The following is a 13830-nucleotide window of genomic DNA, read 5'->3' on the forward strand; positions in this document are numbered from 1 at the left end:
CTCTCACTTACTTTATATATTATCATATTATTTTACAATTTTATACCCTTAGATCCATATCTTCATATTTTATATGACTCCCTGTGTCTTGTATCTCGTATATTTTATATTTTGTATTTTCTATATTTAATTGTACTCTGAGTGCTGTTCTGTACCCTGCTGCTGTTGCAAACTGCAATTTCCCCACTGTGGGACAAATAAAGGATTATCTTATCTTATATGAAGTTAGTTACCTGACCCCTATAACTTATAAGTAAAATGTTATAATAAAAATGTTTGTTATGAAAATACTAGACTTCATGTATTTTGACCTTTCATACTAGTATTTTTAGGATTAGGTGAACAAGTAATCAATAAGTCAAGAAGGAATATAGGGAGTTTATTTGAGTTCCCTTCAAATGTCATTATCACAAAGTAATTATACTTATTTTTGTATAGACATTTAAAGCTCATATACAAACAAGATCCTTTGTTGCATAAGCAAGACAGAGCTATCCATGTTCTGTAAAGGTACAGGCTAGATTGGAAAATTACCAGTCTCGAACAGTTGGTCATAGCATGGACAGAAAAATTCTTCCAAAAAAGGAAGCTTCCATTTACTGGTCAAACTTGTTTTTGTGTGTGTGTGTGTGCGTGTGTGTGTGTGTGAGAGAGAGAGAGAGAGAGAGATAGAGAGAGAGAGAGAAATTGTTCAAATACATCATGTCATATGCCACTAACAGCTGAAAGCACATCAGAATAAACAAGAATTCACACTGTAAAATAGAGCAAGGTTAACAACAATTTACATTCTTGTTTGTAATATGTTTTATTGTACAATAAAACAAGTGCAATTACCACATTAAGAATATAATGTAACTACAACACATTTCCTGTGGCTGAATAGTGAGGTTTTTAGTCAGTGGTAGAGCCTATGACCTGCACCTCTCCGTCACCAACTGTCTTCAGAGGAGGGGATCCCTCACCGAATTCCTCCTCCCAAGGTTTCTTACATTTTCTCTCAATGAGTTTTACTGAGTTTTCCTTGTCTTCCTTGAGGGTTTAGGTTGGTTGAGGGGCAGTTCTATGGACATATGTGAAGCCCTCTGTGACATCGCTTGTAAAACAGGCTGTACAAATTTGATTTGATTTGAAGTTGATTGCAGGTTCAAATCCCACTAGTGCCGTACGTTACTTTATATAAGATATCAGTGTCTGCTGAGTTATTGTTACTCAAGTGGAGGCTAGTGTATGAGTGGATAAGTCTAGAAATATACATTAAAATCTTTCCATTAATGGTCGAAAATAGATCAGTAATGCTGACAGTCTGTGTGTGACACCCATGTGTTGTAGGACTCATGAAGACTGCCGTCTCTTTTTGTATGTCCGTGTCTGACTCATTCCTGCTTAGTGTTTTTAGGTGGGTGTAGAGGAGTGTCCGGTTGTAGATATTTTTGTAATTCCATCTCCTATAAATATCTTTGTGGTCAGCCAGTCAGTTAGTTGAGACTGTTATCAATTCTCACATCAGATCCCTCCACCATGCCTAGCAACCCAATAAAAGAATACACACAGTTCATTCACAAGTCATTCATGACTACCATGTGACTACCAATGCTTTTATTCAGGTATATCATCGTTGCTTTTCCTTCTGGAATATACTCTCAACAGAGGGTTCCCAAAAGATCCCCAACGAGCATATGTGTGTATGTGTCAATCTCGCATGACTAACAAAGTATTATTCGTTCTTCTTCTGATGCAGGATGATTAACAATGTTTCCACTGCTGTGAACTGGCGTTTTGGTGACCAAGTGTGAAGTGACTTCCTCTCCCTGAGGACCTATAAGAGACAGCCCCTCATCCCTCAATACATCAGAAAACCTAAAGCGACTGCAACAGTCAACACTGAGCATCACCACCTTTAAGTGTCAGTCTAGTTAAGAGCGTCCAGCAAATCTTTGGAAAGAGGAAGTCTGTTTTGGGCTCAGAGTAGTAGATCAAACGGTGAAGATGCATGTGTCTATCTTTGTGCGCCACATGCTTAGTTTTTTTACTTTGTCCATGGTGATCCTGTCTTTCACAGGTGAGTGTGTATGTGTGGTGTGGGCTGTCTATTTGTCAGTTCACAGATATAAGCTGCCAATGGGCTTGTATTCTGTGTTTTGAGTGTGCATTGACAAAATATGTAACAATACTATGGTTGCATTCCAAAGCAGTCAGCTGCTTCATTCATGTTTGATGTTCATTGCTGCTGTTGTTTTATTTAAAGGTGTTTACCTCAGTTTTTCCTTTTTTAAGTATTATTATTATTTTGTAATTGTGCACTGAGTTACCTGAACACTTGAATTTCCTTTAGGATTAATACAATTAATTTAAGTTAATTGTTTCTTTTTTGTAAGAACTGGTTTTATTTTATGCAACTGGATCTTCATTACTATGTATGGTATGTATATATGTATGTACTATGGTGCATGTTTATAATGTGTGTTCTGTTGTTTGTGTTTCAGACCAAGGTCACTGTTATGGGTTTGATGTTAGCTGTTGCGAAAAGTATGACAATGAAAAAGTAACCGGACAGGTCATTGCCTGCTATGAACAAACGAAGGGAAGGAGATGCGGGATTCGGGCAATTCAGTAAGAACACACAAACACACATGCACACACATGCATACACGCTCACACACAAACACACAAAACATTTATCTCTTGCTCTCTCTCTCTCTATCTCTGACTTTTCAGACTGAAGTTAGAAGAAGGCATTACTAAATGCATCCGTCCCAGAGCACGCTGGCTCCAAAAGAAGCTGGAGAAAGTAAGTCTTAAATACCTTCTTATTAAAACTCTGTCTATCTGATTTACAACCCTCGCGCCCTCATGCACACATAAGAACAAATAAAAGAATATTGTCCTTTATTTTTTAAACGCTTCCTAACCTTTTTCACTCTCTCTCTCTCTCTCTCTCTCTGTCTCTGTCTCTCTCTCTTTCTCTCTCTCTCTCTTTCTCTCTCTCTCTCCCTCTCTCCCTGCTCGTCTCTGATTCCCCTTACAGGACAATATAAAGTGTGTTCCACTACTGCGTGCTCGTTAAAGGAATATCTTATAGTCTTTACAAAGGAAAGGACAAGCGACCTGCACAGAACACTTTTATTTATCTGTTTATCTTTAAGTTGGGCATTATGTTGATTGTTATACCAATTGTTTAAGCAGTATTAAGCTGGTGATCATGCAAACTAAAATAATTTAATTTAATTTATTATCTTAATTTATTGACATATTTAAAGGACTGCCTGTCATTGTCATTATTCTTTAATATTATTATTTATTGTGCTATGTTTGTTGTATTACTGTAATAAATTAAATATTTGTTAAGATACATTTTGGTGGCGTTTTGTAAATCAGTGAGAAAAATGTATTTAGTACAAACATTTATTTGTACCACCAATTTAAACATATTTCATCTACCGAGTGACTCCAACTTCTCTGTTAGTGACAACAGAGATATAAAAAGATCCCCACTGGAAACCAAAATATCTATCTGTCAAAAGAAAGTGTGTGTGTGTGCGCGCATGTGTGTGGACTGTGCCACAGAGGCTCTGTGTGCGCATGCCTGGTCCAATGATGGACTGTGCCACAGAGGCTCTGTGTGTGCATGCCTGGTCCACTGATGGACTGTGCCACAGAGGCTCTCTGGCTCCTCCCCTCCGCAGGGCGTCGTGACTCTGATGTCACTGCTCAGGCTTATTTCGAGCGGTCTGGTTTTCCCCTTCCTCATGGTGACTTTTACTGAAAACACGAAGGAGGATCAGGATGTGTGGGTGTGGATGCCTCTGTCTCAGACAGCATGATTGTGACCCTCCCCCCCCCCCCCACACACACACACACACACAAACACACACACTTGCTGAGAAACAGAGGACAGCAGGTCTTCAGAGGAGAGCAGGAACCCAGCTTGGCAGCCTGGAGGACCTGATGTGGGTTCAGGGGCTGACCTAGAGGGACATGTCCAGACATGTCAAGAGACCGTTGAAACATCCCCACCAACAAGTAGCAGCAGAGCAGGGGTGGTGGCAGGATATGAGGTGATAAAAACCATGGTATGCAGCATTGACTGTAGTCAATGCTGCATACCATGTGGCTCACTGTATGCTTCCTTTGACCTCTGTTTTCCTGCTTGTACATGTGAAGACCATATCAGGACCTGTCGTTCTGAGACTGGCGATGAGAGGATACTGAAAGTCAACCACACGATTACTTCCTTTTTTCGCTGAAGAACCAAAGAGTTTCGAATGTGCAGTGTTGCAAAACGTCTTGAGTGGAAAAAATGACTGAATGGCAGTTGAATGACTGAATTGGGGGGGGCATTTATTTTGCATTCGCAACAACTCGGTATCCGCCGAGCTCAAATTACCTGGGATTCTGGATGTGCCCAAATGAGGCAACCGCTGAAAGACACCAGCAGAACGGAAGTTAGGACACCGACACAGAGCTATTCTGATCTTCAAACCTCCACCACAGAATCACCACCACCCGAGACAGGAACCAGACGTACTCTCATTCTCATTCGGACCGTTTCCGCTCTCGGACGGCCTCTCCGCCACACCTTCACGTCTCTCTCCCCTTCACCTCGCACTCGTTTGACCCACAGACCTCGTCACACCTGCCAACCACCTCAATCATCAGCTCTCTGTCTGTCACCTATCTCTCCTTTGACATCTGACACAAGGATGACTCTCCACCCTCCACTTTATCTTTATCTCTCCACCAAACCAACGGAACTCACAATGTGACTGAAGACTGAGGACTAGTTATCAAACTGAACGCTTCGCCTACCTGAACAACCATGTTGCAAACTAATTGTGAATAATCTGTTGATTTATTGATTCATAGTACATTACTTGTAGTAGGCTGTATAGGACAAGTATTATGCTTTACCAAAGTTACTTGAAGGGTTGCACATTTGGTATGGTAGTAGCAAACATGTTTAACGCAACACAAATAATAATTATCATTTGTTTATTAGCCTGTTAAATTCAACTGGTCAGTGTGGTCACTGATGCTAGTGGCAGAAATCTGCTGATGTCATTGAGGCGGAGTGTGGTCAAAGGTTAAGATTGTGAAGCCGCTGTAACCGTGCGGGGGTTTCCATGATGTCCTAACCTATTGGTCCATGAAGCTTTGCTTGCGGGGTTTAATTTCCGCTAAACCGATCTCATCGAACGTTCTGAATACAGCCTGTCATTGACACTGTACAATGTAGTCTGACGTCAAAGCTGTACTCGCATAAAGTTCCTCCAAAAGTTGCTGTAAACGTTACTGTAAAGTATTGATTTTCTTCCAGTCTAATGAGCCGGAATGGAAACATCGAGGTCCGGGAAGCTGATGAAACTATTTCCTTTTGGTGAAGGAGAGTGGATGACTCAGAAGAAAACCCTTCAATCAAAACGGAGGAGATGAAGAAAAGGAAGGATGACGACACTGGAGGCACCACTTCTGCTTTCGGCCCTCTTATAAACGTCCAGTGTCGTCCTGGTAGACCACTGCACTGACGAGGAGAGAAGACCAAGATCCTGTCCATCCTGCTCCTTTATTGATTTGAACCTTTCAAAGGAACCTTTGTCGGAACCTTTATTTACAGGAACCTTTGTTTGAATAAGTTTTGGTCTGCGTGAAAATTGTAATCTGCACGTCTGAAGATGCTGACCTCGGGAAACATGCTGAAGAGCTTGGTGGCGGTGCTGGTCCTCGCTGCGTTTCCCAGCACAGAAGCAGGTGAGACTCTTTCTCTGACCCTTCTCTCTCTTTCCGCCTATCGCTCTCGACATCTCCCCCTCTCTCCCTCTCACTCACTCACTCCCTCTCCCTCTCTCTTGCGCTCCATCTCACCTCCCTTCTCTTTCTCTCCCCCCAGATGAGAAGGCCTCCTCTTGCTGTAAAACAGTGTCCAGGACAGAGTTCCCGGAGACCATCAAAGGATACTGGGTCCAGGAACAGAACGCTCCCTGCGTTCAGGCAGTCATGTAAGAACCACAGCTTTTCTTTCACTTGTTTCCTCAACAGCAAATACAAATACAACAAAAAAGACTTGAAACATGCAGCAATCACATACAGTAACAGTGGTGGTGAACGCCAGCATGGAGTCTGTCAGCTTCATCTCTAAGATGTTTCTCTCTCCTCTTATGTAGCTTCCAGACTGAGAAACGGCAGATGTGCAGTGACCTGAGAGCCCCTTGGGTGCGCCGGAAGATCGTAGAGTTCAGGTAAGTCTTTATTCTTCGTCTGTGCCACACGAACACACTCATGAACACCACACAGAGAAGACAATTGGGGAGAGGTAATGACAGCAAAATGATCTTCTCTTTTCAGAAGGGCCCGCATGAGTACCAGATCTCCTTCTCGCACCTCTTCTCCTCCTCCTCCCTCACCTCCTTCCCCCTCTCCCTCTCTTCTCTCTCTTCTCTATCCTTCCTCTGCTACCCCTTCTAGAACTTCTTCTCCCAGCTTCTCTACCTCATCCTCAACATACTCCACCATGAAAGCTTCAACCTCAGCGCAGTAACAAACAATAGGATCACACATTGTTTGACTCCAGCCAACGGGGGTTCAGAAGAGCAACAATAATGTAATTTATTTTTATGGATGTCAGCATTGATTTTGATATTGATACTGATAATTATTTTATTTTAAACTGCAGGTGTCTTTGTTGATTACCATCATCATAGTCACAAGTTAAAAGTTATTTATGGAAACGGATACAAAAAATACACACTATTTATTTAACCATAGTTTACAAGAGCTGTTAATACATTTTGGATCTATGTCTTACATATGTAGAAGTATTTATGATTTTTTAATCAGACTTTAATGACAACAGTTGATTGTGTCTGTTTACAGTAATACATGGTTATTTAAGAAACATATTCAACATGAAATAATGTATTAATGTGGTTAATAATGTATTAATGTGAAATGGTGTGTCTGCAATGTTGATAACTTATACAGCATGTTAATTGATTCGAATGGAATAAACCAAACAAAAGAAATGTCACGTTATCACGAGTGTTCTTCTTTGGTTCGGTCTCAGCTATGTGTTTTAGGAAGTGTCAGGCGAGTGGTGTGAGTGGAGATTAAAGCAATTCTGTTTAAATGTTGTAAAGATGGCACATGTATATAATATATCACATAGGAACATGCTGTAGTAATCAACAACAATCACAGGAGTTGAGATCTTGAGGTCTCAACCAAAAGCAATTTTAATGTGAAAATTAAACTAACTAAATCAAGCTAATCCGTTAATAGCTTGTCATGTTTCTGATGACAACTGTGACTGCATTATGACTGTCGCCATCAGACAGTAAATACCACAGTTTTAACTCTGGCTCTGTATGTGCGTGTGTGTGTTCACAGGTGGTTCTCCTTTGAAGCATTTGCTTGCTATGTGTTTGCCTTTGCACTCATAATTGTGTCATGGTATGATTCTGATTATTCACTGTTGACTCCTTGTTCACTGTGTGTGGCTTGTCACAGGAAGTGATGTGAAGAGTCAACAGTTCCTGTTTGTTTTCCACCACTGAGACCTGCTTTACATTCCACGTGAATTCGAAACAAAGTATTTAAAAAGAGATCATGACAAACATGAACAATTCATAGCGAATGCCACATATTGACATAACATCCTTGAGGGTTTAGGTTGGTTATAGGGGGTTTAGGTGCAATTATATGGGAATATGTGAAGCCCTCTATGAAATTGCTTGTAAAAAGGGCTGTACAAATAAAATTTGATTCGATTTTAAAAAGTCTACTCAACAGACGAAAATAATTGACAAGATCGAAAAAATGATATGAACTTAATTGTTGTTAGTTTACATGTTTGAACCAGGGGCGTTGTTAAACATAAAACTCTACTGGGGCACAAGCCCCTATTCATATCCCTTTTATTCTTTCAAGCTTGCTGCGCACAATGCACTACTAGGCTATAGAAACTCCCCTTGCACACTATACACAGTTCAGGGACGCAAGTTTGATATCAGCTTTGGCAGGGACATCAATAGTTTATGCGAGCGTGCCAACATTTTTTGCATTCATTTGAGCGCGAATGTAATATGTTTTAGTCAAAATAAGATGATCGATAGGCATATCATTTAGAAACTTTCTTTCGTTTTGTAATGTTTTCTTAGCCTATCAATTCTGACTTGTGTGCCGAGTCCGACACCTGGACTTCTGTGTGCGTGCTGCAGTGGCTATTTGGCAAGCTCAGAAGAGCGCGCTGACATGGAATTCTACATGCATCGGTTTGTGTTTTCTTAAACTGATTTGATTTTACAAGGGCTGATTGGGATAGTGCGTTTATTTTTTCCGTGATTATCAATCCAAATTTATGCATTGACTAATAAAGTCAATTGTTAAAATTCAAACTTTAGATTTCACTGGGGCACAGCAGAGTTATACTGGGGAACATGCCCCAGTAAAAAGGATCTAACGACACCCCTGGTTTGAACCTATGTTTGAAGTTTATGAATACAACATTACAGTTTTTCTCGATTGCTGACACACATTTGAATTGCAATAGAGTAACAGCTCATTCTGGGTCAGCATCCTGAGATGAGATTCAACTTTATTGTCATTGCACAGAGTACAAGTACTAAGACAACGAAAAGCAGTTTAGCATCAACCAGAAGTGCTAAGAAAGCAGTAAAAGTACATATAAAAGGAAGTGATATATAAATAAAAGGATATGTACAGAAATAAAATATGTATGTACAGTAATAAAATATGTAGTGCAGATGTTCAGTGGCTGGGAGAAGGTGTATGGCCGTCCAGGCCGGGGTGTAGGGGGTAAGTACAGTCACTGGAGGAGGGTGTGTGAGAGGGTAACCAGGGGGGCCATCACCGTGGTGCAGAGTGCAGCAGGGTGACAGCCGCATGGGAAGAAGCTGTTCCTGAACCTGCTGGTCCGGGAACGGAGGGCCCTGTTGCGCCTCCCAGAGGGGAGGAGGGCAAACAGTCTGTGGCTGGGGTGAGAGTTGTCCTTCACGATGCTGCGTGCCCTCCGCAGACATCTTTTGTGCTGGGCAGCCTCAATGGTGGGGAGTGAGGAGGCAGTGATGCGCTGGGCAGTTTTCACCACCCTCTGAAGAGACTTCCGGTCCGCAACAGAGCAACTGCCATGCCACACCGAGATGCAGTTGGTGAGGATGCTCTCGATGGTGCAGCGAGGGCTCGCCAGGGTCTGAGGGGACAGATGAGTCTTCTTCAGTCTCCTCAGGAAGAAGAGGCGCTGGTGAGCCTTCTTGACCAGTGTTGAGGTGTTGAGGGTCCCTAACCCTAAGAGAGGTCCTCGGAGATGTGGACACCCAGGAACTTAAAGCTGGCGACACGCTCACCCTCCGTCCCGTTGATACGGATGGGAGTGGGGGGGGGGGGGGGGGGGGGGGGGTGCCACCTTTGGTTCTCCTGAAGTCCACAATGAGTTATTTGGTATTTTTGGTTGTTAGTACTTACACATTGTAAGTAGTACTAACTTTAGTATTGACAATTGGTTGTTAAGGGTGTTTGTATTGCGCTGATTTGAGTTTACTGATTGAAAGGCAGTGTTTTCTAAATGACCCGGTGACAATAGTGTCTCAAAACAAGAGATGTGCTTAGACTTTTGCAAAGAAGTGTGAATGGACCGGAGAAATGTGTCAAAAGGGTATATAGTGTTTATAGTCTGGGGTACATGGTCTGTCTACTGCAAAGTGGCTAAATGTTTTGGGAGGATGGCTTACACTAAAAAATAGTGTGTCTGCAATTAAGAAAAACTTCCATCTCCATCAGATTCCATTCTGATGGAGCTGACAGTCATAACCTGCATATGTGTGTTCCACTGACGTGGGAAACATTGATGCTGACCACAAACATCATGTTGGAAAACATATAGAATGGGGAGGGGAAATGGGGTTGGATGTGTGAATCACACCTTCCTCACACACACATACACACACACACATACACGGACACACAAAGAGTGTACATCCCTAATTTAACATTTGAAACCACTCACTTATAAATAAGCCCCGGACATAAATGTTTTCTCATTGCCCTGGCTGTCTGTGTACCTGTCCACCACGAACGCGTCTGTCAGTCAGTATGTCTGCCATGAAGGGTCTCTCTCTGGTCCTATTGATCGCTGTGTGCGCTTGCCTCAACACAGCCTCTGGCAACTGTAAGTCATCTAGTTAATACTTTTACATTTCATTGTATTCTGTGAGTGTACTTCTCGCTAATACTTCGTTTTGTAGTTCTCCATGAGTTTACCTCAAGTTAATATACTTTCTTTTGTACTGTGTGAGTGTCCTTCTAGTTAATACTTAGTACTCTAGTACCTCTAGTTAGTAATACTTCTTAGTTTTACATGTAAGACTCAGACAACACTGTAGTTAGTTTTTTGTTTTTCTAAAACAAGTGACAAACATTCTCATCTCCTAGTAGTTTGGTCGACACATTGTGATTGGCAAAGAGGCAATTCTAAGGAAGCTTCAAAGTTGAAAAGACCCTGAAGTCTATTTAGAGTTAATTTAGTTATTACCGTTTTTTACAATCACTTTGACACTAATTTCAGAACCTTGATGTTCTGTTTTTTTAATTCTAGACATAAAACTCGCAACCGATGATCAAAATACAATTTTTTTTAAACGCTAACACGATTTTCCATTGCTTGGATACAATAAACATACATCTTAGATCATTTGTTCATTGAACTATAATCATCTGTTCAAAATGACACAACTTACAGTATTTTACAATCGCTATGACAATTTGCTTTGACACAAAATGCATAGTGTAATCACAAATTTAAAATGTTTGAACTTCTTTTACATACAAGCTCAACCAAGACCAAAACAATCGATTTTTACTGCCCAATTTACCAATGCTTTCACACTGTATGTCAAAACAGATATCATGTTCAAACCTAAGTTTTTGGCTAAAGTCAAAGTGAACAGCTGTTCGTATTGTGAATTGAAACATAAATATATCCCCTGTATTTTATTCCATTGCTACTGAGAAACAGCTGGTTGAAGTTATGCAAATACTGTAAATCACAGATGATTCCCAACTAGGAAACACCCAGGTGTTGAGGTTCTTTCAATCGCATGACCATATGGTATATAAAGAGGACCTCTTTGGGCTGATCTTCTGTGGAAACAGAACAATTTAGAGCAACATAAAGAAAGTAAGAATAATGTCTGCACGAGGGAGAGGAAGACAAGTACCAGGACAAGGGAGAGGAGTGGGGCAAGGGAGAGGAGTTAGAATGTGTGGTGGTGCTCAGAGAAGGGCCAGAGCTAGGGTAACTGATGAAATATAGTAAATGGCAGTTATATTGCATATTTCTTGCAGTAATGTCCTGTTGAAAATGAAGCCTTTACTGCAGCAATTATGTTTCTGTCTTCTTTTTTTCAATACAGTAACAGTACATTCTATAAAGCTACTCTGAGATGGGTCATTCATTTTTTGTTCTGAATTTCTGCAGCAAAATAAACTAAATGCATGCATTTACTAAACCCAACAAAACAAAAATGTAAAGAGGCTTCAAAACAAACTGCATTGCAAAACACAATCTATGATCCATATACTTTGAGACCTGACACATAAAGAATACAGTTTCTGTAATTCCATCTGATGTTAGTGTTTTTATGACATTGTGCTATGATTGACTAAATGTTCCTGTTGAAAGAGATCGTATGTTAGTGTTTTGGTAGACATGATGTATTGTTTAGTGTATTTTTATGGTATGACAATTAGTGTTTGAATTTAGTTTACAATGTGTAAATTTGAGCATTAAATTAACCGTTTTGTAGGTGTGTTGGACGCCCAACACACCTACAACACACAATTGGAGTTTAGGAAACTTGTTAGAAGTATTGAAAAAATTGTCATAGCAAAAAAAAAAATGTAAAAAACAGTTTGGTATTATATGCTTGCATTACAGTAAGATGCAAATGCAGAGTTGCATTCTAAACACCAGCATGAAAAGTTAACTTCACACCTCTTGTTTGACTTCCTGTTTGAATTCTCACCTTCTGAAGCTCAGGACAGTGAAATTACTTTATTATTTATTTTTCAACTCGAAAGAAGCGTGTGCATTGTTTAGTAATTGAATGTGTCACTTTTGGTGTGTGTCTCTTTCTCTTTCTCTGTCTCTGTCTCTTTCTCTTTCTCTTTCTCTCTCTCTCTCTCTCTCTCTCTCTCTCTCTCTCTCTCTCTCTCTCTCTCTCTCTCTCTCTCTCTCTCTCTCTCTCTCTCTCTCTCTCTCTCTCTCTCTCACTCTCTCACTCTCTCTCTTTCTCCGTCTCTCAGATCGCTTGCCCACTAAGTTCAAGCCAACCTTTTGTTGTAAGACTGTGAGCAATCGTACTCTCAAGAACGTCAGTGAATACCACAGCCTAAAGGCTGACCCTCCCTGCTTGGAAGTTGTTATGTAAGTCCCTGAACTCCCCCCAAACACACACACACATAAACACCCCCCCCCCCCCCCCAAGACATACACACACAGATAATTTACACAGGGTGTTATCTGTCATCTGGTGTCTTTCAGCTTCAAGACTGAGAGAGGCCGTGTCTGCTGTGACCCCAAGGCACCCTTGGTAAAGAAGATGATGGAAGCCTTGGATAAGAAGAAAGGTGAGAAGTTACTGTTCTCTGGTTCCCTTTCACATGCAGGCATGCTCCAACACACACTCTCTCACACACTCACTCACTCACACACACTCACACACACAACCACACACACTTTCAGACACACGCACACACACTCACTCTCATACTCACCCACACACACTCACACACTCACACACACATACTCACGCACACACACACACACACACACACACACACGTTGTTTCATCCAGTGTATGTCTCCACAGGTAGTGCTTTGCTGAGGGGGTAGAGGACAGTGTTCTTCATTCGTCTTGTGATCTCCTCTGAAGAAGCATCGAGCCATCCTGCAGTCTCTGAGTGTTTTATGTGTTAATTACTCTGTCTTTGCATTGTACCAGCTGAGTAACAGAATGCAGGTCATATAAACCGTCTGTGATCTGATGTAGATAGGTGGCTGTGACGTAGATAGGTTGGGTTTTGCGGGTGAGAAACTGTTCGACGGTCTAACTCCACATTTCAGTGCAACACAGTTTTAGAGCTTTGCACGTGCTTTCAGCAACTCATTTCACACGTTTATAATGTACTGAGAAGCAAATCATGGAATTTGCTTTACAGCACCTTTAAGTATTATCTTATAAAACTTTTGAACATCTATTTTTCTAGTATGTAGTATGTCTTGAAGCTTTGCCAAGTTTTAAAATAGTTCAGGAATGTTATATTACATGTTTAATAACTTCCAAATGTTATTAAAGAGAGTTACATCTGATATGACACATTCCAGTGAGTATTTACATTTAGTCATTTAGTCATTTAGCAGACGCTCTTATCCAGAGCGATGTATGTCCTTTCTTGTTCTGGTTCATGGAACGGTGAACAAGCTGTTGTGGATTGCCTCAGCTCCTCCTAGTAGGTGTTGTTGGAACTACAGTCTGACATAAACAGGTAACAAGTTGTTACAGAAGAAATCTTTATTGGTCGTATACATACACTCGAGAATGCAGGAGGTAAATAAAGTAGAAGTGTATTTGAGTGGTGGTGTAGGGTTGGTATTTACAGTCGTGCTCTGGATTCTTTGGATTTGTGTTTACTGTCAGAACCACCGCTAGAAATGAAAAGTACTGTTTACATCAGCTAAGAAATGGCCCATGACGTGTCAACTAAGAACAAACCCATGGAGCCATCAACTGTCAATACATACATCACAAACAGACAGCC

General features: G+C 41.0%; 1 long non-coding RNA gene across 1 annotated transcript; it reads left to right on the forward strand.

Annotated features, from left to right (window-relative positions):
* Positions 1-10115: 10115 nt before the first annotated feature.
* On the forward strand, positions 10116-13388 carry LOC136957943 (uncharacterized). Its single transcript, XR_010878341.1, has 4 exons — positions 10116-10180; positions 12316-12436; positions 12554-12639; positions 12882-13388. It is a non-coding gene; the product is annotated as an uncharacterized lncRNA (long non-coding RNA).
* The last annotated feature ends 442 nt before the right edge of the window (positions 13389-13830 follow it).

This window comes from Osmerus mordax, chromosome 15 (genome assembly GCF_038355195.1).
Source record: "Osmerus mordax isolate fOsmMor3 chromosome 15, fOsmMor3.pri, whole genome shotgun sequence".
Classification (NCBI taxonomy): Eukaryota; Metazoa; Chordata; class Actinopteri; order Osmeriformes; family Osmeridae; genus Osmerus; species Osmerus mordax.